Below are 25,941 nucleotides of genomic sequence, written 5' to 3'. Positions count from 1 at the left end.
AGATACCCATCTACTGCAAACTGCTAAATATTATTACATGTGAACCATAGAAGCCCAGTCCCCTCAAGGTCCCCCTTTTTGCCTCTCTGATAAGTAAGATTTAAGTAGGGCAGTCTTCCCAATGACCATCTATATAGGGAGGGTTCCTTCTATTGACTATCAATGTAAGAAACACTTTTCCCTCCCACCTCTAGTGTAACAGCCCAACTCTCACTGTCCATCGGTGTGCTGGGGCCCAATTGCCACTGACCATCTGTGTTATCCAACACTCTTTAAATGACAGACACTATAAAGATGGCTGACTACATTGACCACCAATGTGAGGCAATACTACAATTTTGTCTGCTTTTTCTTTTCTAACTAAAAATACTACTTGTTTTTCTTCCTTATTTTTGGTTCATAACTTTGTCCTATAGAGTAACCCAGGGAGTCAAATATGGTAAGTAAGCCACACGACTTGTTTTATTTATTCCTATGTCCCAATTAACTAATCAAGCTAATGTACATAAAGCTGTAGTTCTAGAAAAAATTAGCAGGAGGTCCATGAAACCCAAATATTTTTCAAGGGCTACTTTGTGTTGAGGAAAAATGGAGAATGGGTGTTGTAGACCCACTGTCAAATGTACTGAGGTTTGTGAAGACCCTCAATCACATGGTATTGATGTGTGTGTAGACCCTCAATCACATGATATTGATTAGAGATGAGCGAATTTCTCGAAAATTCGATTCGGCCGGTTCACCGAATTTTCCGAAAAGATTCGCTTCAATCTGAATTTATTTGTGGCAAATCGCGTTAAAAAATGGCTTTTTCCGGTTATTTTGGCTATTTCGCAGGTTGCCGTGCAGTACTTCTACTATGTATTCTTATATAGAGTTTCTCTATCTAAGAATAGAGGACACTAAAGGAGATGAATGGGGACAAGTCTGGGGACATCTCCTCCTCCAAAAATTACAGATAAAGGTTGTAGCCCCCCCACTATGCTGGAAAAAAAGTAATGTCATTACCATGGGGCCAGGAGGGAAGTAAAGTCACCAAAGGAGATTCTATCTCTTAACATCCTGACAACTCTTTGAAACATATTTGTGTAAAGATTTCTGTGAATGTTACTAGGATGCAGATGCATAATTAGTCAAATCAGCGACTACTCCCAGGCCAATGGCTTTGATGGACGCAGTTCCAACCATGATTTTTTGGCCGTTTCATTTTTGTTGGGGGGAAGGGTTTGTTCAACCTAATAAAGCCATTAGGGTTGGGAGCAACCAATAAAAGCAGACCTTAGCCCTGGAAGGTTTGCCTTAGGTCTTTTGTTCTCAATGGAACTTTGGTGAATGTATAAAGATGACCCATAAAAGGGGCAGTGAGTCTGACACTAGATATCTGTTTTTGGATGTGTGGGCTACTCTCAATGGAACACGTTGATATTTCAGGCAATCTCCTTAACTATGTCTTCCAACTTGCTAAAATGTTGCTGTGTATTATGATTCCGGAGCACGACGTCCAATCATCAGTGTTTTGCTCATTGCTAGTAATGGTCAATGCAATTTCCTCTTTGTCCAAAAGAATCAGCCAACTATAGACAGCAGCAAGAATTAACAAGCCAATTATCTGCAGGCATTTGTTTTGTTTAATTAGATAACAAATTTGGTCAATTTGAATGATTTGTAAGGGAGTTACGTGCTCTTGTCTGTGTGATTGTAAGTAGAAATTATTCACACCATGTTTTGTGCTAAAAGAACTTTTTTTTTCTTTCATTACATTCTGAAGTAATTAATAACAAGCTCACAAATTAATTGCACTCAAAATCAAATGTATACATGTGTACCAACAGTTTAATATTATTTACGGCGTTCCGCCCACATCTCTTAATTACATTTTAGAGTTCGCACATTAGCAGCGCTGATAATTTATACTGCTGCCAACTTGGATATGTTATCATTTTTGTGATGTTTCTGTAATAAATCTGAAGACAACATAGATGTCACAAGTTAATTTCTACGTGCTTTTCATGCTTGTCAAGTAATTGCATTTTTTTCCTATGGTTAGGTTTAACTTTGACATTTTGGCATGAACAGTGGAAAAAGATGGTTCATTCCATAAAGAGTTTTTCATTTTGATTACTTGAATTGGTAATAAAGTAAATGTTGGCAGTGTTGATAACACATTTAAAATCAGTATTGAGTTCCTAAAGATTTTTATTGCTAGAGAAACATTGGGATGGAACAAGACATCTTATTTGGGCTTGCTTGACATTAGAACAACATTATGCCAGAATTTCCAGTAAGTCTTTTAGATAAGAGAATATGTTAAAAAAAGCTCCCTTTTTACCATTATGTTCTGTGAAACGTAAAGAATTCTACAATCCAATTACTAATAGATAGAGCTTGGTTATCTGATTAAGTCCCTGGTCCCTTTTATTTCTTAGCCACCCTGACACAATTCCCATTTCTGTTCCTGTCTCCCTGAATGTTTCAGGTGTTCTTGCCCAGCTTTGCATGTTCCAGCAACTCTTGTATCCAGTCAAAATGCAACAGTCAATGTCATACAAAATATATCATATATATGTTTTATAGAATAGTAATACAATCAAACTGGAGATTTGGGGATCATGTGATTTACTGGGTGAAGACATGCCGTGCCATGTTGCAATTGGCATATATTGAACTGCTCTATCTTATCAGGGTGCAATTTTAAATATTGACTGCTCCCCATGAATTAGTTATCAATGCATAACACCTGTGTTCACTCAGTTGAGGTTTAGGGCCCAGCATACTGTATACCCGCAATGTGGTATAATGCATGAGATGGTCACTTTGGGCAACCTTGTTATTGTAACCTTGCTTACAAAGCACACTGCAGTTTTTTTTTTGATAAATTAAGATTTTCCATTTTACATAAATATTTTTGACCCAGATCCTTTGGCACCTTCCTTTATTTACTGTACATAAAGTCCCATTCAAAGGATCACACTTGGAATTGTGTGTAAGTATGTCCATTATGGGGACACAAGTGTCAAAAAAACCCAACAAAGTCTCTCTAAACCCACCAAGCCGAAACCCAAAGGAATATGTTAGAAAGATTTCTACTTCTACTAGCGATTTAGGCAAAGTTAAAAATGACTTATCTGCCTGTAATCAGCAATTCTACAATTGGGTCTATAATAATAATTTAAAAAACATTAAGGTTGGCCTTGGATTTCTCAAAATCCTGTGCAATATAATAGTTTGGTGTTACCTTGCTTGGGTCCCAATCATTTACCACGATATGGAAAAAATGCAATGAACATGGATAACATTAATAACTGAATGTCTTGTAAAAAAAGTTATTTTAATTGATGCCACTGGAAACATCACTGGGGGAGAGGGCAGTTAACTTCACCCTAAAAGGTAGCAATTGATTAAAAACTAAATGTTTTCTGATAATAAAATAGGAAGTGAACTATGATTAATACTGATCATCTACAACTTCAATCTACCCATGTTTTTTCATTACTCCCTGAACATTTTTTACCACCAACACTGTGATACTTCCTGTCCAAGCTTAACCTTTGCTACTTTGGGATTTGTAACAATGTGCTGCAACATTTCACCCATTATCTGCCCATGCCGTTCCCCCTCTCTCTGGTGATTTTCAACAATATTGCTGCACCACTCCACCCACAACCTGCCCACACTGTTCCACCTCGTTCTGGTAATTTTAAACAATATGGTCCACCACTCTACCCACTACCTGCCCATGCCATTCTATCTCTCTCAACAATACCGCTGCACCACTCCACCCACTACCTGCCCACGCTGTTCCACCTCTCTCTGATTATTTTCAACAATATGGTCCACTACTCTACCCACTACCTGCCCACAATGTTTCACCTCTCTCTGGTAATTTTCAACAGTGCGGTTGCACCACTTACTACCTGCCCATGCCATTCTATCTCTCTCAACAATACTGGTGCACCACTCCACCCATTAGGAGCATATGCCTCCCCCCTCTCCCTGGTGACAATCAAGTATTTGTGCTAACACCTAAGCAACAAAGCCAAATGTCAGCAGTGTCCCTTAAAAGCTGATATCAATGGCCCCCCATACAGTCACACAGGTCACTCAGGGCCCCAACCCTGGAAAACATTTAGGAGATGTAATAATCCAAGGCACTTTATTTCCAACATCACATTTCTCGACTTGTTTAATATACTCAATCTAATAAATTACTGCAACAAAATCTAATTAGCATAAAACTTTTCTGTGCATTACACAAGTGCACAGGTTAATTAAAATCTTTGTAAAAGTAGAAAAGAGAGCTTGGCTATCCCAGTCAGCCAGTCTAAAGGAAAATTATATTTCGTTAACAGTATTAATTAATACATTCTTTAATAAAATTAAGACGTTTATCATTTCTCATAATTACCTGGGGATTTTTTTTCTTTAATGAAGTACTATTTTTTTTTTTATGGATTATAAACTGTAGGCTTTAAAATGTATAATGAACTGATAGATCTCCATGCCTAAGACAGGATGTAAAAATGATGTGTGTTTTCGAAATGATTTTAATTGCTTTGAATATATGTAAATGATACTTCTCTCTCTCTCTTTTTTTCTTTTTTTTTTGCTGCAAGTACATTGCACATATAAAATGTGTTTTTCATTCCGGTGTTATTTACTATCAATCAAAACCTTGAAGTGCCTTGAACAGGCGGCAGTTCTGATCAGCCCTGTGTGATGCGAAACAGTAATTAGTAAACTTACTTTAGAGCTGGGTGCATTCTGTGTATATTATGATGGATGAAAACATAGATGAATGAATAAAAAAATGATTTATCTGGAATATTCAGTCAGCAGCGATGTTTGAAGGGAGAGGTTTGCCGTGAACAAGAGTAATTAAAAAAGTAAAAAAAAAAGAAATTGATCCTGTACCAAAAGATACCTGCCAAAACTCTACTTGAATTTCAAATCTGTTCCTCTTTAAAGTAAAACGTGCGTTTTTTTTTAGCAGAAAAACTTCAAAAAAGGTGAAAGTGGTTCAAGCATACCACTTGTAAAGCGTATGGCTCTTCTGGATCTCCCAGGTTGTGTGTGGGTACCGTGCAGGACGTAAGATTTTCTATAACCTCCTGATCAGTTATTCTGGTTGTACATCTCAGAGGTCATCAGTAGGGATGAGCGAGAATGTCTCTAACATTCTCGCAAAAATTTCCTCGAACTTTCGATGGTTTCACGAAATTTCGGCGAACCGATATCAGGGACCCATTGGAAAATTGAGGAAATCATTACATAATTTAACCTCCAGTGCCCTGGGAGACAGGGGGAGTACAGCGACTGCAATGTAGCCGTGGAAATCCTCCTGTGTGCAATCCCCGGGCACTAGAAGGATTGCATTGCAGCCACGGTACTCCACTGCGTCTTCGGGCACTAAAGGTTAAATGAGGGCTTGTCCTCATTTAATTTCTAGTGCCCGGGGATCGCGCACAGGAGGATTCTCACAGCTGCATTCATGAATGCACCCGCGGTACTCCTCCTGTTAGTGTGAGTCCCACAGCTGTGCTCATCAATGAATGCAGTTGTGGGAATCATCACAGTATGATTCCCACAGCTGCATTCAGTCATGATGAGCACAGCCACGGGACTCTTGTGTTTTTGGATAAAGAATCTCTATCCAAGAACACATACTACAGGGCTACAAGAGCAATCAGGAGAGCGGATCTGTCAGCTGCCATACTGGAGAATATTGCTGAAGGTAGGTACAAACTTTGGATATGATTAGGTATTCATCACAATTGGAATGCCACCTTGGCCAGGCATACTGGATGTGAGGGTACCTTGAAATGAGAGAAAAAGTCACCCCAATGATTTCACAGTCCAAAAGTATTACTTTTTCATTCCAAATTATAAGTCAACACATTTCAGGGGCTTAAAGTGCAACTTTCAGCAAAAAAAAAGACTGTTAAACAGGTGTAAAGTCCTTAATATCTTCACAAACTGTCAAAAGCCCATCTTCCTTCTTTCTCCCGCTTCTTCTTACATCACCCGATCTCGCATTGCACAAGCTTGAAATTGTGTGACACGCCTTTTTGAAAATGTAAAGAAAAAATGTGCCAGTCCAACTGTCCATGGCTGAAGGAGAAGCCCACCCCCACCTGGGATATGTGAGGTATGCAGTTTTCCCATTCAGTCTTGTTCCAAACAATTACTGATGCAAAAATTACTATTCCCTAAAAAACATAAAAAACCTAAACCTAAAAAATAAACAATATTTTCCAATATATAAAATGGTTAGCAACCCCTTTATTTAATGTAAAATGTGGTGATATGTTTGCTTTAAGATCCTCCATGGTCAAATGTTAAAAGAATGTAGACAATGAAATACATTGCATAGTGGGGTACAGGTTTAAAACAAGAATAAAAACAAGAAAAGGTTAACAGATTAAAATAACATTTTATTAATATTTTGTTTAACTAACCCTTACCATTTTGGTATTCTGCTTATACATTGTATATAATGAAGGGGTACTTGAAACATGTAGGTTTTCACCCTAAGACATTTCAGGTATAATAAATACTTTTTGAGTACAAATTTAATAGGTGTTCCTAATTCTCCTTTTACCAGGTGATGGCCTTTAAAAGAATCAGTTATGATATAGGTTAAGGGAAAACATTTATGCACAGAGTCTAAATCTCATGCATTTTTTTCTCTTTATAGTTCTCTACCCACGCATGTTATGATTTGTGACTGATTGTTGCTTGGAAATGCTTTGAAATACCCTTCTATCTTAGTGCTAATGTTGCTTTATTCCTTCCCCCTTTTCTGTTTGGTGTCTGTATAATTGAGTAACAGCCATTCCCGTTATTATCAGGGTCCTTCTTCATGTATAATATATTTTTATTAAGTTTTTCAAATTTCTTTTATAAAGAGATATAAAACAAAAAAGAACCACACGTGCAATCAAACAAACCACATTATGTAGCATCGTATGCACATCATAAACACTGGCACTGGGAAAAAACCCATAGAAACAGAATAAAAGGTCAAAGAGACCAAAAAAAGAAAAGAGAAATAGAGATAGAAAGAAGAAAGAAAAATTGGAGCGAAGAAAAGGGAAGGAGGGGGGTCTGATAGCTTCCAGTAGTATTAGCAATACAAAATTGTCTCAGGATCCTCCTTTAGACTTGAATTGAGAGGGTGTGTTTTGGACTAAATCTGTTGCTAAGAACTGATTGCTATTTGCGCTGGATGAAATTCTTTTGTTGGACTGCAAAGTATGGCATGCCACGGAATGGCAAAGTTTATACTGCATTATCAAGCTTGCAGAGATTTAATTCATCAGGATCCTCAGAAAAACAAAATGAATAAATTACTGGTTCTGCTAATGGGGCAGTGGAATCCCTCCAGTTTCCTACAAGATGGTTACAGTGGCACAAGGTTTTCACTTTACCCAATGAATGTTTCATGAACTTCATGAGCTTAGGTTAGTTTTCTTATAACTTTAGGGGGTGATTAGTTGTGGCTTGGGGGTAGTGGGCAATTCTTTGTGATTATACAGGCAATATTCTTGCTGACCCTATAGGTCAATGTTTCTTAACCAAGGTTTTGTGGAACCCTAGGGTTCCTCCAGAAGCTGCTAGGTGTACATGGAGCAATGAGCTATTTGTGCTTCTCAGGTCAGTTTAAATGACATAACTTTGCTATCTGTATGGGTGACATCTTCCCAATGGCCAGCAATTTAAGAGGCATTCTTCCCACTGACCCCTACACCAATGTACTATGAGTCGTGGATATAGTAATTATAGTAGGGTTTACCTGAAGACTTGAAAGTTATTGCAAGGGTTCCCTTAAGTTAAAAAGTTGGATAAACATTGCTATAGAACAGAGGTAGGCAAACTCTGGCTTTTAGGCTGGATACGCCCCCCTAGTTATTTATTGTTGGATTCGGCCTAATTGAATTGTCACGTTATCGCAAGTTCCTGCGATATAATCAATATCATCGAGTTCCTGCACAGTAACCCCAATTACTATGCCTAAAGAGCAGAAGCAACGCCCAGCTACCAGTCCCTGGAAGGTTGACCTACAATGTCTCCAACCCTGAATGGACTGAGGAATTATTCCTCGTCCAATGAGGCAACAAAGCCCTGTGTTTAGTGTGCAGCGACACCAACAGCACTTTCAAGCGGTTGAATCTCAAGGGGCATTTCAATGCCAAACACGCGCACACGTAAAGAGACTTCACTGTGGAAGACTGAGGCTGCTCGCTTGCAGTCATGGTTGGAAAAAACCTTTCCTTGGACACCTTGTTTTTTCTGGCCTAGTGTGTCTTCTTTGAATGCCAGGAAAGCATTAGAAACTAGCAGAAATGTTAACCATAGCATCTACCCAAAGCTGAATTTATCATTTTAAAGTTTTCTTACCCATTAAATCAGAGTTGTACAATACCATGAGTGAGCTAGCCATTCAGTTAAAGTATCTTTCTGTTATTTGCCCTGATTCTGTAATAATGATTGATATCAAGTAGCTGTTGTGTAACGGTACAGCAATATTTAAGGAATTCTCCATACAGCTGCAATTACTATGAAATTATGCAAACAAATATAGAACCATATGCTTCTCTTGACATAGGTACAGTTTTTTGGAAACTAAACGGTGGAATAGTAAGTTGCTGTTCCTGTTCTCTCCATCTGTTCCTAGTCATGGGACTGGGCAAGGCTGGTAATAACCCATTTAATTGCCAGCCATAAGAAAGGTCTGCTACATTAACTGGTATGTTGAGATAAACAAAAAAATAAAATCACAACAATTTTTGTTTTACTAGTAAGACCTAGTTCATTTATTAGTTCATAGCTGTGAATATTGAGTGTCATTTTAATGAGTTCTGAAAAATATTGCACTTTAATGAGTTATGTAACAAATTAATTCAATAAAGGAAGACAACCCAATGGACTGTGACTTGGAAAAGGGATTGAGTTGGATACGTAAAATTTAGACATTTGGAAAGAATTCAAGTTTCTGGGTAGGAAGTGTAGATTGCTGATCCTTGTGTTTAAAAATAGAAAGAGCTTTTTCAGATGTTTTAACAAGTTGAGTTGAATTTTAATTGCTATGGTCAAAGTCAAATAAATAGTCAACCTGTTTTGGGGACTTACCAGCCCTTGTTTATCAGGACTAAAGGCTACAATACATCAGCCATTCTCAACCAAGGTTAGTGGAAGCCCAAGGTTCCACTAGAGCTTGCTAAGGGTTTCTTAAACCACCCATTTGATGATTTATGTAATATTCGGGGCCCTACACAACTTGGTAGAACCAGCTACATGACTCTAATGATGTTTTTACTTGTCCTCAAGGGTTCTATTTTAGACACCCCTGTAATGGGTCATTCTTTTAATTGTCCACCAATTATTAAGTTTTGGTTTTAGCCAAGGTTTCCCAACACCAGAAACTATTTCAAGGGATCCATGAGACCTGAAAATGGCTGCAATTTGTATGCATAAAAGGTTTATATAATGTTTGTGGCGTCTGTAGCCAGTCTGAAGCATTGGTATTATGGTGACCTATGTTGGTACTGAATGCTGCCCTCACTTTAGAGAAGAATTGCTTGAATTAGGGTCCAGTGGTCTACAATTGCTTCAGTTAATGTTGTGATGATGAAAGGCCCTACAGATGTGGCTCCTAACTATCTCTCATTTTTAATCAAATCTCTCTGTTCCTCTTTCCTTCTCAAATGTCCTACTTGTGGTCTCATTAAGCAAATTTGCAAAAAGTGTTTTACTACACTAAATCATTTAGCATTTGTTATTGTAAAAATTCACTATAAAAGAAAAGCAAGAGAGGAATAAAATATTGTTAATAAAATATAACCACATTTTTTAGCAAATTGATTTCTTATGGTTTAATTGATGTAACAAAGAAAAGGGCAGGGTTTTAGGCAGGATGACCTAGACCAAGATACTTTATGCTCAAAGAATTTCTTTATTCTCATCCTAGAAAGTGTTGCTGTATGTTTTAGAGTATGTGTATCCGGTCACTGACCAGGTGGCAACAGTATGGAATGCTATAACTGGCTGTACCGGAAAGCTTTTCCAAAAAATCCTATGGTCTTGGATTAAAAAAGACTTGGAAAAAAAACTAACAGCCATAACATCCAAGGACTAATATTTACAATATGTTAATCTTTTTATTTTGGAAAATGCTTTAGGAGACCCTAGATATTTATTTGTCCTACCACATCCCTGCTTATTTACTGTGAATTAAAATGAATTAGTTGATGCAATGTGAGTAGGAGCATGGCCAGTTTATTATGTTCTTTCCCTTTCAAGTGAGCTTAAATTCCCCATAAATAAAGTGAGCCATCAGGTCCCATCATTAAAGGACAGCAAGTGAACGATCACACCAATAACGTGCACACTAAGAAAAGGAAGGAAAGAATAAAGGATGTTGGTGCTGGGTCAGAATGAAATCCCCCGATGGTGATTTAAGGTTATTATTATTAGCACAGCAGCCTTGTTTACCAGCTACGATTCCCAAGCTGTGTCCCCTGGCTGCACTTTAGGAGGTGTTGTACTTCTACTAGATGGAAAAAAAACCTTTGTCTTGATGCACAGAAATCAATGTGGCTGGAAGGAAGTACAAGAAATATAACGGCTAAGCAAATGCAGTGGCTTAAGTATAAATGTGTATAGTAAAAAGCCATTTTGTCTACTTTTTTCTGGCTACATTATTTGAAAAAAACATGTTTTATAAGTTTTTAGGCTATAGAAGGATCCACTTTGAAACCAAAAGTTTATAAACAACTGTTAAAATGCCTGCACATGGGTGTTGTCAGTAAAGGTAATATTATTAGTACAGAATGAAAAGACAATTGTACACTTTTATTATTGTGGTAACTTTTCTATGGAGGACTATCTTCGGTTTCAACAAGAATGTGCCCCTGTGTACAAAGCCAGATCCATAAACACGTTGTCTGATGAGTTTGCCGTGCAGGAACACAAGTGGTCTATACAGGACCTTGACCCCGACCCTAAGGAGGTGGTCAAACCTTTCAAACACTTTTGGGATGAATTGAAATGTTGATTGTGAGCCTTATTTGTCTCTTCTATGGCTACTTGACTTCACAAATTCCCATAATCACACTGATGAATTGTGTCTCCAATTTTCATACTTCCTAATCCTTTCTTGCTTTATGCTCCTGCTGCAATCTTTTCCATTGTCTTTCAATCCTACCTACTTCCTTCCTTTCTCAAAGTTGACTCTGAACCTGTAGTGGGGTATATACCCACTACTCTCAAAGCAATCCCATCCAACTATAGCCCTACCTTTGTCCTTGACTTTTTCTAGGTTCCTATGTTCTCCCCTCATCTTTTCTGTAACTCGTCTTTACTGCCTTTATCCCTCTTCCTCCCATTTGTTCCTTTCTTCCTTTTTCCCTTTTTCCGTAATTTTCATCCCTCCTTCCCACCTTTCCTTCATTCCTACCTTTCTCAGAAGTTGATTCTAAAACTATTGTAGGAAATGTACCCACTACACTCAAAGCTAACCCATCCTATAGTCTTCCCTTTCCTCCCTCCCTCTTCCTTTCATCTTTTCTTTCTTTTCCCCTCATCCTCTTCTGATTCTCTATTAGTTTATTTATCCCTAATCCTGCTATTTGTCATCATTCCTTAACCTTTCCCTTTCTACCTTCATCTCCTTGCTGCCATCACTCCATCCCACCTTCTTTCTTCCATCCTTTCTCAGAGGTTGACTCTGAACCTGTTGCCCTTTATGTACCCACTACACTAAGAGGAATCCCATCCAGCTATTGTTTTCCTTACTTCTTTTATTTATTCCTTTTTATCCCCATCCATTGTTTCCTTCTTTCTCCCTTCTTTCCTTTTCCCCATGCCTCATCTTGCCTCATTTCCACTGTACTCTTTGGGAATTTACAGTTCTTTTCTTCTCTTCTGATTCTGTTGAAGCTGTAAAAATGCTCATCTTCTGTATAATTCACAAACTAGCTTTGATAAATTGTCAGTTTGTAGATTTACAAAAAAATGCAATTTGCCGTATTCATTAGGCACTTTTCACACAGAAGAAAATGGAATAAAAGCACTTTATCTTCACTCACAAAGATATTTCCAAAAAAATTGAGTCTACAATACAAATGCATTTTAAAACCTCATTTAGCTCCAAAAGCAAAAGAAAAAAATGTTATGTTGTCGTTGCTTATTTTACTGTTTTCTCTTTTAGGTCCGCACAATACAATGGCATTTCCTTGTGGGAATAAAGTACTATACTTTTATATTGCTTTTTAGAAGAGCTGAGGAAAAGGGCACTTTGACACAATGAAAAACTTCCATCTTCCAACATCCACTGGACTAGGAACAAGGTTACTGCTGAAGGTAAAAACTGTTATTAGACCCATAGGCCAGGGTGGAAAATGTTTAATGGTCTTGACCCTAAACTGGAAATTCATTCTACTTTCTAACCTTATTTCACTCATATTTTTCAGTCATATTTTTCTCATTTAATTGTTTATACCCCACTAAGTTTTTCTGTGCAAGTTTGTTACATCATATAACACCTTTGTACATATGGTTGTATTTCTTTTGTTGTATAGTAACCTTTTTTTAATATATAAAAAAAAATTGACAATGGGAGGGTATTGTACCTCAGACAAGTACAGATACATAATACAACAACAGCTCAATTAAAAAGTAGTATGTAAGCACTTTGAGATTAATATAAAAGTTCAGACATGCTAAATATGAGAAAAGTTCCCATGCTCAGGATCATCCAATGACCAATGGCGGTAGATTCCTGCTGGTCAAGAAACCATTTTGGTTTTACTGGTTGGGGGGAGGGCTTGGTGTAAAGGGCTTTTGGGAAAGGTATTTGGGGAAAGTGCTTGGTAAAAAAGTACTTTGGGAAAAAAGCTTGTGAAAAAAATGTGACTGTTAAGCAGGTAAAATCACAGCAAAGTTTTTTTAACTTACACACAGGTATTCTATTGACAATGTTGCTAAGAAAGTTCACCAGTTTTTCTCACATTTGGGTTGATTTATTCAATTGATTTAATTAAGTAATATAAGCTCTCCATATAGCAAATTGAATGGTCTCCTTGTTAGGGATTATATCACTTAGCTTAGTAAATTAGATTTTTTTTTTTTTAGATTTCCATGCATGTGATTGTGTATTCTTTGCAAAGTGTTAAATCACCAATTTCACCAATTTCACTAATCTATGTGATCCTTTGGAAGATAATAATTTACCTTGAGAATGGAAGAGTTTACATTTTCTTAGTGAATTACCCCTCATTGTGACTGTTAACCAAATGAAATCACAACAATTATTTGAAATATGCACAGAATTGTTCCGTATTGTTGCTAATGAAATTAAACATTTGGTCAGAATAGTCAGAATATGCCATGCAGTTACTGTCCACCCGTGAGTATAATGTTATAAAGAGTCTTCAGTGCTGCAGGTGGAATTGTCACTCTACAGACTACGCTGTTTACCAACGATGTGGAGTGATTGACATTCATTAAAATGAATCAGTCTTGGATTGGTGACCTGTTTCAGGCACCTGTTCATGATGTCAAAGAGTAATTGCACTGCCGCCACTAACAATTACCCTAGCACTATCACAACAGCTACCAGCAGCACAATCAAAGGTAAATCGATCAGAAAAATGGACTCAGATTGGCCCCAAACTGTGAAATCTTTAATATGCAGTCTACAGCTCACAATGACAGAAATCACATGAAACTTAATATGAACATTATTTTTTCTTTTGTAACTTAAGTTTTTAATTTCTTCATTTATAATGTGATTCCCTTTAATAATTTTAATTCATTAGAGCATCATTTAAATACCGCATTTAAAAAACACAATGAAAAAAGTCTGCATACTGACTTGATAAATCAGATCATTAGAGATGCCGTTAATGGAATGAAATAAAACGGATTACGAGGGAGTGGGACTTCCCACACACAAAGGTAAATTAAACAAAAGACATTGCGGCACTGGCTGATTGGAGACTGGTTGGCAGTGGATAGATGATACGCTTTACTGCCAAAAAAAGGATTAAACCCTGTTTTGGGGAATTAAAGCTTTTCACAGCGCAATTGGCTCTTCTCATTACGTGAACCTACACCCTGATTTGAAAGTGAGAAAAAGATAATTTAGAAGATAACTGTCAGAGAGAAAAATCTTTGATTGTTATGTTGTTTAATCTTTTACAGCTAATTCAGAATATAAAGAGATATGTTAAAGAATTACCAAACCCATAAACAAATGTAATATGTTGCAGCTTATCACTGCATAAGTGGTGGTGGTTTTTTAGTCTAAGATCTTTTTTTGGCAAGTGCTGAAAATATAAGTTGCTCTTGCTCAGAATGAGATGATGTAGAGCTGTGTTTCTCTGGGTTCAAGGGAGCCCCTTGAAATAACTTGTAGGTCTTAGGGAACCTCTGCTATAGATACTATATCCATGGTATTTTAGCATGGTAGTCAGGGGGAAGAATGCCTCTTACATTGCCTGCCATTGGGAAGCTGCTACCTTTATAGATAGCAAAAAAGATCATTTGTGTCATTGGTAATTGACTATTACCACAAATTACTCATTGCTCGAGGCACCTCTAAAAACCTTTATAGGAACCGTAGGGTTCCACAGAACCCAGGTTGAGGAACACTGATCTAGAAATGTAAACCATGTTGTGAAGTATTTATCCTATCACACTCAACCCACATGTTTAAAGTCCAGCCTATGTGACCATTGTGGCTTCTTCTATAAATATGAAGGGGGCAAACCCCAACACAGAAGACAGTAAAGAACCAACTAACTATTGACCCTAACTCAAATGTATTAATGTAACCTGTGTTTTAGCTTTTCTATTCCATGTTTCAGAAATGTGTTGGAATTAGCAATGCTTCCACCTAAACTATGACTAGGAAATTTACCTTAAATCCCTTTCCCTATAGACCAGGGGTCAGCAAACTCCAGCCTTTAGGCCAGAAATGGCCTAGCCAGTAAATCATTCCGGCCTAACGCCCCCTGGCCAATCCGGCCTTATCCAGAGCTGCGGGTTGCCAGCGGATCAGCCAGGGGGCGTTAGGAACTACCGAAGCTGCCAGAGCTCCGATGCCACCTCCTTGCTGTGGCTCCCCTATTTATCTCGGCTGGCGTTGTTACTTCCACCGCTGCGGTAAATAGGGAACGCAATGCATACGGAGGGGGGATTTCACTTCAGGGGGCGTTCCCCCTACTGGCCATTAAAATTTGCTGACCCCTGCTTTAGATGTTACATTTTGGGGAAAACGTTCCAGGGACAAAGTCTGGAGTAGGGTGGGTGGTTATTATGTGAATAGTGGCTGATAATTAGCAACGTGCTACTATAGCTAGCTTAAAATAAATGAAACTTTGTATGCATACTACTAAAACCATGGTGCATCTAAACCTAGTGGCTCATGTATCTACCACCACTGAAAGTTAGTTAAAGCAGAACTAAATTTCCACTTTTAGCATTGATCAGGCAGGTCAATATTGCAAAAAGGGACCGGCAATGTCCCTTCTGCAATAAACTCTTCTACTTGCATGGTTGCTCTGGGTATCTGGCAAAAGGCTTCCCCTGCACATGCTGGGAATTACCCCCCAAAGGCCAATTAAGATGCCCAAAGAAGAAAAGAAAGAAGATGGTGCGACCCTGAGAAAGAAAAGTGGTTTGGTGGGTTTAGTTCTGCTTTACGGGTTGAGTGTGCCAAATATCTTTCATACAGTGGTAAGTATAGCCTACAAAATGAAAATAATGGGAGAAAGCCTAAAAAAAACAAATCCAGCCACCACTTCCAATGTTTAGTATACTGAAATAAATCTTTTTTCATGTATATATATATATATATATACCGGTATATATATATATATATATATATATATTTATATACAGTATATACATTGCTTTTATCTTGTGCCAGCACTTCTTTGGAAGACTAAGGTTACCATTAGTATGATTATACAGTATGTCTGTTCTATCTCCTTTATATTTACCAACATCTACATATCTTTTAGGTCCTACTTTACTTGATGACAAAACAAGACTTCACTCTGGAGTAAATTGCCATTTTCAGCGGGACAGAACTAAAGTATATCTGTTACTCGGGACTAGAATGGCCACCACAATACAAACCAAGCACCTTGTGGAGTTTGTGTGCATGTTACATTTATTTCAAGGGCCCCATAACAAGGAACACTTCAGTGTACAAATAGAGACAGGAGTTTTCAGGGCTTTCCGAGCTTTCAGGACCATACCCAACCTCGCCCCTCCAGTTCCTTACTTTTCTCCATTGGCCAGTTGGATTGCCTATTATCATAGGATTGATAAAATTTAGACAATTTAGAGCTGATAAATTCCTGGTTTTGGCCCTAAAAAATGTCAGTCTTCCTTTTTCCTTTCTGAACAAAAAGAAGCCTAAAGTTGCAGAAGCTGTATTTGTCCATTTTTAGTACTTACCCCAATCTAGTAACTATCCCCGAAAACCATCAATATTAAATGCAGGGTAAGTTTATTGGGCAGAAAAGTTTGGCATTATTAATTCCATGATTAGGGGATCCTGATACCTAGCTATTGTACATTACAATATTTGTTAAGATACAGATTTGCTTTAATGCCTAGCTTGGTACAGTTTCTTTTGTTTTATTTTTTGTTTTTGTTTTTTTTTTATTTGCTGAGGTTAACAAAATTTCCTTTTTCTAATAGACAATGTTTAAGAATCTTATAAACAATGTTATCCTTGGGCCCACAGACAGCATCAAAAATTCAACATTTCCTCTGTACATATATATGTTCAAGTTTGTAACCTTTTCATATCCCCAATAGAATAATAAAAACCTCAATCCACTTCTCAATTTCAGTTTTATTTATCCAAATTATATTTCCAATTTTTATTTCTTAATTCTTTTTTTATGGTTTGTGCCCGCAGCCAAGTTAAGAGAAATAAATATATTAGTATCAAAGAAATTGCAAATTATTTTACAGTTTCATAGATAGGTAATGAAAAAAGCTGAAAGAATTATTACAACAATGACAACACATATAAATTGGAGAACAGCTTTGCATATTTTTGTATTTGAACCCAATTCCTAAAGGAGCCAAAAATCTTACAGTACATAGAGTCAGACAATTTGCATCTTTGGTTTCTTACTAAGAAAAATTGGCAGACCTGCTATGTATGTATGCAAACCATAGGCTGAATGTAAAAACTATGACCCACCAATATGTGCTGCACAACTAAAATTATAAGGGTTTATGCACTCATAGTTTCCAGTTGTCTTTGGAAAAGTCCCACAAATACCAGACTTGAGTTGGTCAGTAAAAACTATAATGCAGCTTGCTGTGGAGGGATGGAAACAATGCTGCATGCTTCCTCAATTCAGAGCAGAGTTGCCACTTTCATGTAGGCTGGACTTGCTTGCAATACAATGGAATTAATGTTGCCGGGAATGTGGCCGAAAGCATTGTCACTGCTCATTCGCGAGCATGTAGCTAGTCAATCAGCACCTGACCACACTCCATACTCCATACCACCCACTGCTTTTTGGATTGAAAGCCCTGCCTGGGATTTGAAATGTTTGAGACACTTATGATGGAGAATTAGGCTCAGTTAGAGAAAGTAAAGGAAGTTTTTCATTTTATTTATGAGACATGTACATGACATAGTATCTGGATTATACACAAGCCTTTGATTGTACTTTATACTGGAACTGTAGCGTGGATAAAGGAAGGTAGCTGTTGCCATGTTAAAAAGTATTCACATTGTCTGGAACTTCTCAGTGCCTCAATATTGTGCTTTTCCCCATCCCTTCTATAGTTTATGTCTTCTTTCTTTGGTCTTTGGGTGGTCACAGATTAGTCGTTCTTTATAGAGTAGTGACACTGTAGTGTGGAAGTGGGTAGGTATTATTGTCATAATGTCTATTAGTATCCACATCCCTCATAGCTACTCCATGCCTCAATGCTGCATTCCTTTCCTCTGCTTCCTGCAAAGTTGATATTTTCTTTTGCCATTGGGTGGTCAGTGATTAAATCATTTATGTGCTTGAATTTCACTGTCCAGTCCCTTTACTCCATTTACATGTCAGGAACAGTATGGGAGTGCACTATGAATTCACCTTGGTCAATGTAATAGGCGCAAGACAAGGATGCCAGGAGCAAGCCAGAAAAAAGACAAGAAAAATCTCTTCTGCCTTGAATCTCTATTTCTTAGTGTTTTGTTTTGGGGTCATTTCATTTGGCTTTAATCAGATAAGAATTGATTTATAGTTCATAAAAAGACTTGTTTTAACATTTTGTTTGCTCTTGCTGCCTTTCAAATTTTCCCCTTTTTCCCTTTTCTGTCCACTATAATTACATAAATTAGGACAAAGTTGTTGATAAATCACGTCTGTGAGAGTTTACAGACCTAAAATTAGATTTCTGATGTGTTTTGATATTGATGATGCAAGAAAAAAAGGTCTCCAGCTTTAACTAAAACAAAGGAATATGTGAAGAATGTACTCAGATTGGGGATTAAGATCTAGACACACCAAATGCCCTGGCCATCTCAAAGAAAAGAATTGAGCGGAATCCTCCACAGAAAGAACATCTCCTCCATATTCATTTAGTGGAATTCCATTCTTATAACCCTACGACATTAGCACACAAGGACCCTATAGACTTTAGCTACTGAGTGATTTACACATAGAGAATTACAGAGCGGGGACAATGAGCGGTTGGTTCTCTAAGAACCATCACAGGACCTACCCTAAGCCACTGTATCTTATATCTGATGCAGGACATATTCATGGCTTCATAAATGTTGTCTATCCATCTTAGCTTTTTCATATTTTTTTCAAAAAATCTATTCATAACCATAAAAAACAGACAGAAGATTTCAACCCAATAAACACCTCTTATTTAATAATAATAAAAAGTTGATCTAGGTTGTTTTCTGATTGCCCTTAAAGATCAGGTAAGAATCATTACTCTACTACTATTATTAAAACAACCAGGATTATGATTCATAGGAGAAATTTCCTGGATAAATTAAGGGCTTATGGTTCTGAAAATTGATGAATGACTTGGTACATGTTTGCATGTAAATATGTGTCCCAGAATCTTTTTTGTTTTCTTTAACACATTCTCTTTTACATTTTGCAACCTAGTATTATACCTGAAACTCTAGAACATCCTCTAGACTAAGGTCACATTGTCTACTAAGCCTAAAACATGTAAGAACACCAATTTTATCCTCATGTGGACAAAATTAACAAAATCATATATACTCATATGCGTAAAAACACTCCATTTATGTACATGGAAACACCCTACTGTACAATTGTGAAATTGATATTCTTTTTGCTGTATAGCTCTTGCTTTCAGTGTCTAATTCCCCTATAGAAGCCAAATGGTGAAGCGTGTTGGGAGACAAGACTCATACTTGTATGGACTATCTATTATTATTTTTAATAAATGGTATTTATATAGCGCCAACATATTACACAGTGCTGAACAGTGACACAGGAGGAGCCTACCCAGAAGAGCTTACAATCTATTCCCTAATACGTGGGAAAAACATCTCATGAATGTGTCATTCTGAATGTGGTAGTTGAACTTTGCATAGAAGCTTATTGCCCTATCCTTAAATGTTTTATGAATAAGTAAATCCACATTACATTTTTTTCCTTTCACTTATCTGTAATGTTGAGTAGTGTTGGTGTTTGTATTCGGGTTGTCCTTATATTTGACCTGAAAATGGCTGTTCCAATTTGGGTAGACCGGACCTGAAAAAAACGAGATTCAACAGTAAAAAATGTAAAAAAATGTGTTAAAAAAATAAAACTTAATGTTAAAATAATTTATTGAGTGTTTGTGTTTATTTAACTAATTTTTTTTTACAGGTTATCCTACAATGACATGATATCTCTTACTCTGTAACACACTTTCCAGCACAGTAATTTTATGATACATTTATTTTTCTTTTATCCACTGAGGAAAAAATGTAACAAATGTATCATATTACTGTGCTGGAAAGTGTGTTACAGAGTAAGAGATAATTTCCGGCCCGGCATCTTCTCAATGATTGCAGCAGAGTCTGCAATCATTGAGAAGAGTGTGCGATCCCCAGGGCACTACAGGTTAGTTAACTTGTAGTGCCCCGGGGATTGTAGTGGGACTGCAGAGTTCATCTGCAGTTCAGTTCCCACGGTCACATGACTGTGGGAACTTTGCGGTCACAGCTGTGACTGCAGGCGATACCTGGGCACTAGAGATTGAATGGGGTCAAGTTTCCCCATTCATCACCTGTAGTGCCCTGTGTTCTTGAATAGAGAAACTCTATCCAAGAACACATAGAACTAGTAAAAGGCTGCAAGAGCAATCTGATTGCCCTTGCAGCCCTTAATAGTCTCTTAAAATAACCCGAATTCTTCCACCCATGACTTCAATGGTATTCGAATTTGGCATTCGATTACCCGAACAATATCTCACGATTCGAATAGCTGTCGAATCGAATCGTGAGGTATTCTACCAACACTAATGTTGAGTTAAAACTCTTCTTGAACTATTTACAGTTTTAGGGGTTGGCAAACATATACTAACAACAAAGGGGGGCACTATCTTGGTTATTTTCTAAATCTGTGTCCCAGGTTGACCCAGTTTATCAAAAACTAAAGAAGTTTGTATTGTGCTTCATTTTAAATCTTTTTATTTTTAATGGAGGTTATTTATAATCTGACAGTTGCTTTATACTGAGAGAGTCTTCGCCCTTGTTCGTCCTTGATTTGAAAATATCTTTAATATACATTTACTTTGCTATGCATCCTATGAGATTTCATTTCCACCTCTTACTTTTTGTTAAGATCAGCTAGACAGACATAATTAAGAGTGCAACCACATAGGAAAACCCAAGTATGTGCTTGTGAGACTAAGTGTTTGCTAGGAAATTATCATCAACCTTTTTCTTTAATTACTAATAATTAGCTGGTATCTGGAAGAGCAAAAAGGCATTTAGCCAATGGTTTATTAGATGTCCATAATGCATTTATATTTGGCTACTCATATATTTACCCTTTCAAGAAGCATTCTCGTTTTTATTAAAAATCATTTTCATTTCATTCCATCCATAACAGAATTAAATGAAATGCGTTAAGTAAAATGATAATGTTAGTTATGATTAGTATTATTTAATGACTCAAGAAAAATTGAATTCGTGTCTTTTCAGGAGCCTGCTTTTAAAAAATTAAAGTATATTAAAAAACTTCAACAAAGAATGTAATATATTGAAACATAGCAGTCCTTGAATGTGGGGGCTATGTATTTTCTATTTTATTTTTACCTGGCGATCCTTCGAGTAGTATAATGAAATACTGCTATAGAGAAGCATATATATAGTCATTTTTTATTTGATTTTTTCATTTTGATCTTTTCGTATTAGAGTCAGACATGAGACAACAGTTGCCTGATGTTTTGTTATTTTGATAGTATTTGATCACTACTTCATGGCTATGGGCAGTGTCAGACACCCCAACCGAGTGAGACATTGGGGAAATAAAGAAAGCCTATGTCGGCTCACTGCTGTTTTGCCCTTTTCTGTAACCAGAAGAAAAAACTGCCTGATAGTAACCCCTACTCATCTCTCCATAGCAAAAGCTTGCTCTCTTTGCAGACCATCATATGCCGTAGCCAGTCTTGAAGCACAGGGCAAACAGCTAAATTCACAGCTGAATTCTGTAACAATAATAATTATTTAATAAGTAATTTTCGTTCATTTACTTTTTCTGACATCTTTATCAGGCACCACATTCAGAATCTGACCAGCCTATGACTTAAAGCAGGCCTATGACCAGCCTATGACTTAAAGCAGGGGTTATCAAACTACGGCCCGCGGGACGAATACGGCCCGCTGAGGTTCTCCATCCGGCCCGTGGCAGCCCAGGCTGCTTCTCCTGCTTGAGCTCTGGCTGCCTGCCATCTGCACTCCAGGGAACCCGGTCACGTGACACCACTGTTGCCGGGGTAACGCTGGAGCTGTCGGGCTGAAGCCATCAGACAGAGAAGGTATGAGCAGAGCAGAGACTCACTGCTGCCTTCATTCCCTGCTCACTGCAGCACAAATGTACATGATCAATGTACATTTGTAAATAGTATAAACATACTATGCACATTGATCATGTACACATGTGCTGCAGTGTGATCCAGCCGATGTATGAAGGCAGCAGTGAGTGACAGGTAGCAGACACTGACACTGACACTAAAGTTTTTTTAGCAGCCCTTTTTTAATTAATAAAAAGTGTGGGGTAGTGTTGGGTGTAGGGTAGGGTGTATAAAAAGAAGCAAATTAATGAATTGCTTGAGATTATTCATTTGCATGGAAAATGCAAGATAAATTTGCATTTTCAATACACACAGTGAAAATTCAAATTTATCTGTGCATTTTCCATGCAAAGGAATAATCTCAAGCAATTTTAAAGCCAAAGTAAACGCCACTTTTTTTTTTTAATGATCGGCAAGTGTGCTGTGCATATAGTATTGTTCTTTCATGTTTTATATACAATAAATACGTTGTGTGCAGTGTGCATAAGAATGTTCTCCTGTTTTTTTTCAAACTATAGTACGGCCCCCCGACAGTCTGAGGGACCGTGAACCGGCCCCCTGTTTAAAAAATTTGAGGACCCCTGACTTAAAGAATGAAAGATCTGCAACACAATGTTAAAGCCTAACTTTCAGAAAAAAAAGACATTTATGTACACTGTAGTTTCCTAGATCCATCCAGAAGGTCGGGTCCAGAAGGTCCCGAGCCGTCCTTTCCTTCTTCATTTTTCCAATGCAGAATGGAAGGCGGGCATTTGTGTGGAAGAGGCCATATGGCCCCGATGTTAAGTGATGACATTTGACCTGGTGTAATACAGGAAGGATAGGGACTTGCACAGTTATTGCACTCTATTCCATAGCCAATCGGGTTGCATGTCTGAATACAGGTCCAGCTGACAGTTTTAGAGAAACCAATTTTTTTAAAAAAAAAACACATGCAAACTTGACGGATTTTGCATGTCCGAAGCCACATGAAAAAACATTCCACCTGCATAACAATTGTTTTTTTAAAGTGACCATGTCACTTTAATCTTTTCCCCAAGGCTCACACAACTTTTAAAAATCACACATTTTTCACATTAGATTTAAGACAAATGTAATATCTTAAATAAAGGTTTAATCAAGTTGGGTGAATCTTGTCTGAAAATATTAATAAAACCCCATTATTCATGTAAGCCCAAATTTTGAATTTTGCTCCTAATGAAGCAGAGTTTACCATTAGCACTCGGGAGATTTACCCCTATATTGGTCATTGATGACCATTGCCACCAAGGCAGATAGTCCTAACATTTAGAGTTCCTATAGCTCTCTCCATTCTTCATCTCTCTCCTCTCTCCCACTCCTTATACACTTTCCTCTCTCTATCTCCCGTAGCTCACTCTCTTTTAACTCTTTTATTCTTGTGGAGCAGCTTTCATGGTCTGTTTTGTGTGTGGTATTGGTTGGAAGGGCAGTACAAGTTATCTGGCCTAGAGGAGCAAAAAGTATAAATCCGTCCCAGACGAGAGGGGAAAGTGGTCAGGAGAAGCAATCCAATGGGGTCAAATGTTCTATTACCAACTGTCTATGATGGCAGGTAGCCTCATTTTGTGGAGATTATAGTTATACATATACTGTGTACATGTAGATATACATAAGTAATAGTATAAAAATAAATAAAATATCACCATTTTGCTTGGTTACATATTCACTTTCAAAGAACACATATCTGGGTTAAATTTATTTATGTAGAAATGATTTTTAAAAATTCTTTATGCCTAAAAGATTTTATTTGGATTTGATTTAGATATGCATTGAGATTTGCTGTTAGTTTTTTGAATACATTGCTTTAACAAGCAGTTCCTAGAGAACCCACTAGAATGACCCCCTGATGGAGTACATGTCACTTGATGGGAAGTCGTAGGATAAATTACAAAATACATATAATCCCATTTACATTTATCAATATATAAACAATGTCTGAAAATAAAGGTTATATAAAAGCCAACGTAACTCCAAAGCATACATTGTTATTTGAATCTCAAATATTTATTCAGATTTTTTTTTATTTCAATTGACCCTTACGGTAGCAGCTCATAAATATTTCAGGGCATTTGTCTATCATTAAATTCTCTGCTGAGCTCTTCATCTATAGGAAAACTTCATAAAATGAGAGAAATGAAAGATATTGTAGTTGTTGCTTTACTGTCAGAAGATGACTTAGGGCAAGGGTCTGAATGACATAGTTATCCTTAGTGGTTATGAGTTTGGTAAGAATAACCTCATAAAATATTGATGATACTGTCTCTGCTACAGGAGAAGCTTTGTGTTCTAACGTTTGATTGTGTTTTTTTTTGGAGTCAAGAATATTTTTGCTGTACCTAATTTTCACACTGAGTCCCACATACAGACCCTTGCATATGTTTGTACAGATACATGTTTTCTTCAATTGGTTATGACTTGGTGGAATTAAACAGTAACTGAATGGCTTATATATATATATATATATATATATATATATATATATATATATATATATAATAAAAACTGATCTGAGTAAAAATGTAAATATTTATTCTTACCTGAAAATACTAGGAAATGGTTAGAAATGTATAAACCTAGAGCTAAAAAGGCGGCAGTCACTAGTAACATTCCAAACAGTGATCAACAGAAAATAAAATAAATAGTAATATTAATAAAAAAAAGGTAGAAGGGTAAAAAAGAAAACTTAGTTAGCTCAGTTAAAGTATTTTGGGCTTTGAAGTTAGTTATGATGGGAGACTTGCCTTTAAATGATCTTTTATGCATGATTATTGACCGCCAATAGTTGGTGTTGCACCCTCATGTACAGCAGTGGTCCCCAACCTTTTAGACATCACAGACCACTAAATTTACTGACTTCGGACCGCGCATGTGCGGGAAGCGGTGTTACTCAAAGAGGAAGAAACTTTCCCCAAAATAATGTTATGATGCCAGAACCCGCCCACTCCCCCATTGCAGGCTCAGAGACACAACCGCCCACCACCCTGAGCCTGTGATGCATACGAGTGACTTGGTCCCCGGCTCTGGCTGGTGCACCCCCTCCAAGTGGGATCCTTCTCTTGACCCCACTGGGGGGTGCACTGTCAAGAGCCGCGGACCACAGGTTGGGGACCTGCTGATGTAAAGGGCCTATTTAAAAAAGCTCTCCAAGGCTGGAGAAGATACACTTTCATCAGTGAAGCTGGGTGATCCAGCAAACCTGGAATGAACCTCCAACACATAGCAAATGACTTTTGAGAAATCCATTCCAGGTTTGCATGATTACCCAGGTTCACAGATGAAAGCCTTGGAGAGCTTTAATAAATCAGGTCCAAAGTGTGCAACAAACTCATGTCTCTGACTGCAAGAGTTTGTTACACACCACATATGAGGACACAGCCCCATCAAGTGGTGTGACCCATTAAAAACCAAGATTCTTTTTTATTGGCATTTAGGAGAAACAAACCTTGGTATAGTAGTTTATTTTAGAATATAGATTTGGATCATAATAAAATGGCATCTGTTTTCTTTTATGACATACATTAGTTTTTCTACCTTTACTGCTGATCTTCAGCCTCTTTTCAACCAATGTACCAGTGATGGTTACAAGGCATTTTTAAGGTTTTTGGATAGCAGTCTGCACATTGTGTTTAAAGCTAAAATAGACACTTGTAGTCTCCATCAGAAGCACGTGGGACATGGTGAAAATTTGGAAGCACTATTGGGAGACAGAGACAAAACGTTGCCATTGTATCACAGTAAGAACTTTAATGATATAATCATCAAGTGTTATTTAACTTTTTCAAAGGAATGAAAATTACTTTTTGAACTACATGCCCATAAGGTTCCATGAGATTTAGT

The 25,941-nt window shown here is 37.3% G+C and overlaps 1 long non-coding RNA gene across 1 annotated transcript in view; it reads left to right on the top strand.

Moving 5' to 3' along the window:
* LOC140325503 (uncharacterized) overlaps positions 1 to 17,157 on the top strand; it is a 71,800-nt gene extending 54,643 nt beyond the window's left edge. The window contains exons 4-5 of the long non-coding RNA XR_011919687.1: positions 12,206 to 12,357; positions 16,023 to 17,157. This is a non-coding gene — a long non-coding RNA (uncharacterized lncRNA). The remainder of the gene's footprint in view (positions 1 to 12,205; positions 12,358 to 16,022) is intronic.
* Positions 17,158 to 25,941: the final 8,784 nt, after the last annotated feature.

Source organism: Pyxicephalus adspersus, chromosome 3, assembly GCF_032062135.1.
Source record: "Pyxicephalus adspersus chromosome 3, UCB_Pads_2.0, whole genome shotgun sequence".
Lineage (NCBI taxonomy): Eukaryota > Metazoa > Chordata > Amphibia > Anura > Pyxicephalidae > Pyxicephalus > Pyxicephalus adspersus.
Note: the sequence above shows the minus strand (reverse complement) of the source record. Positions and strands in the feature narration are given on the sequence as shown.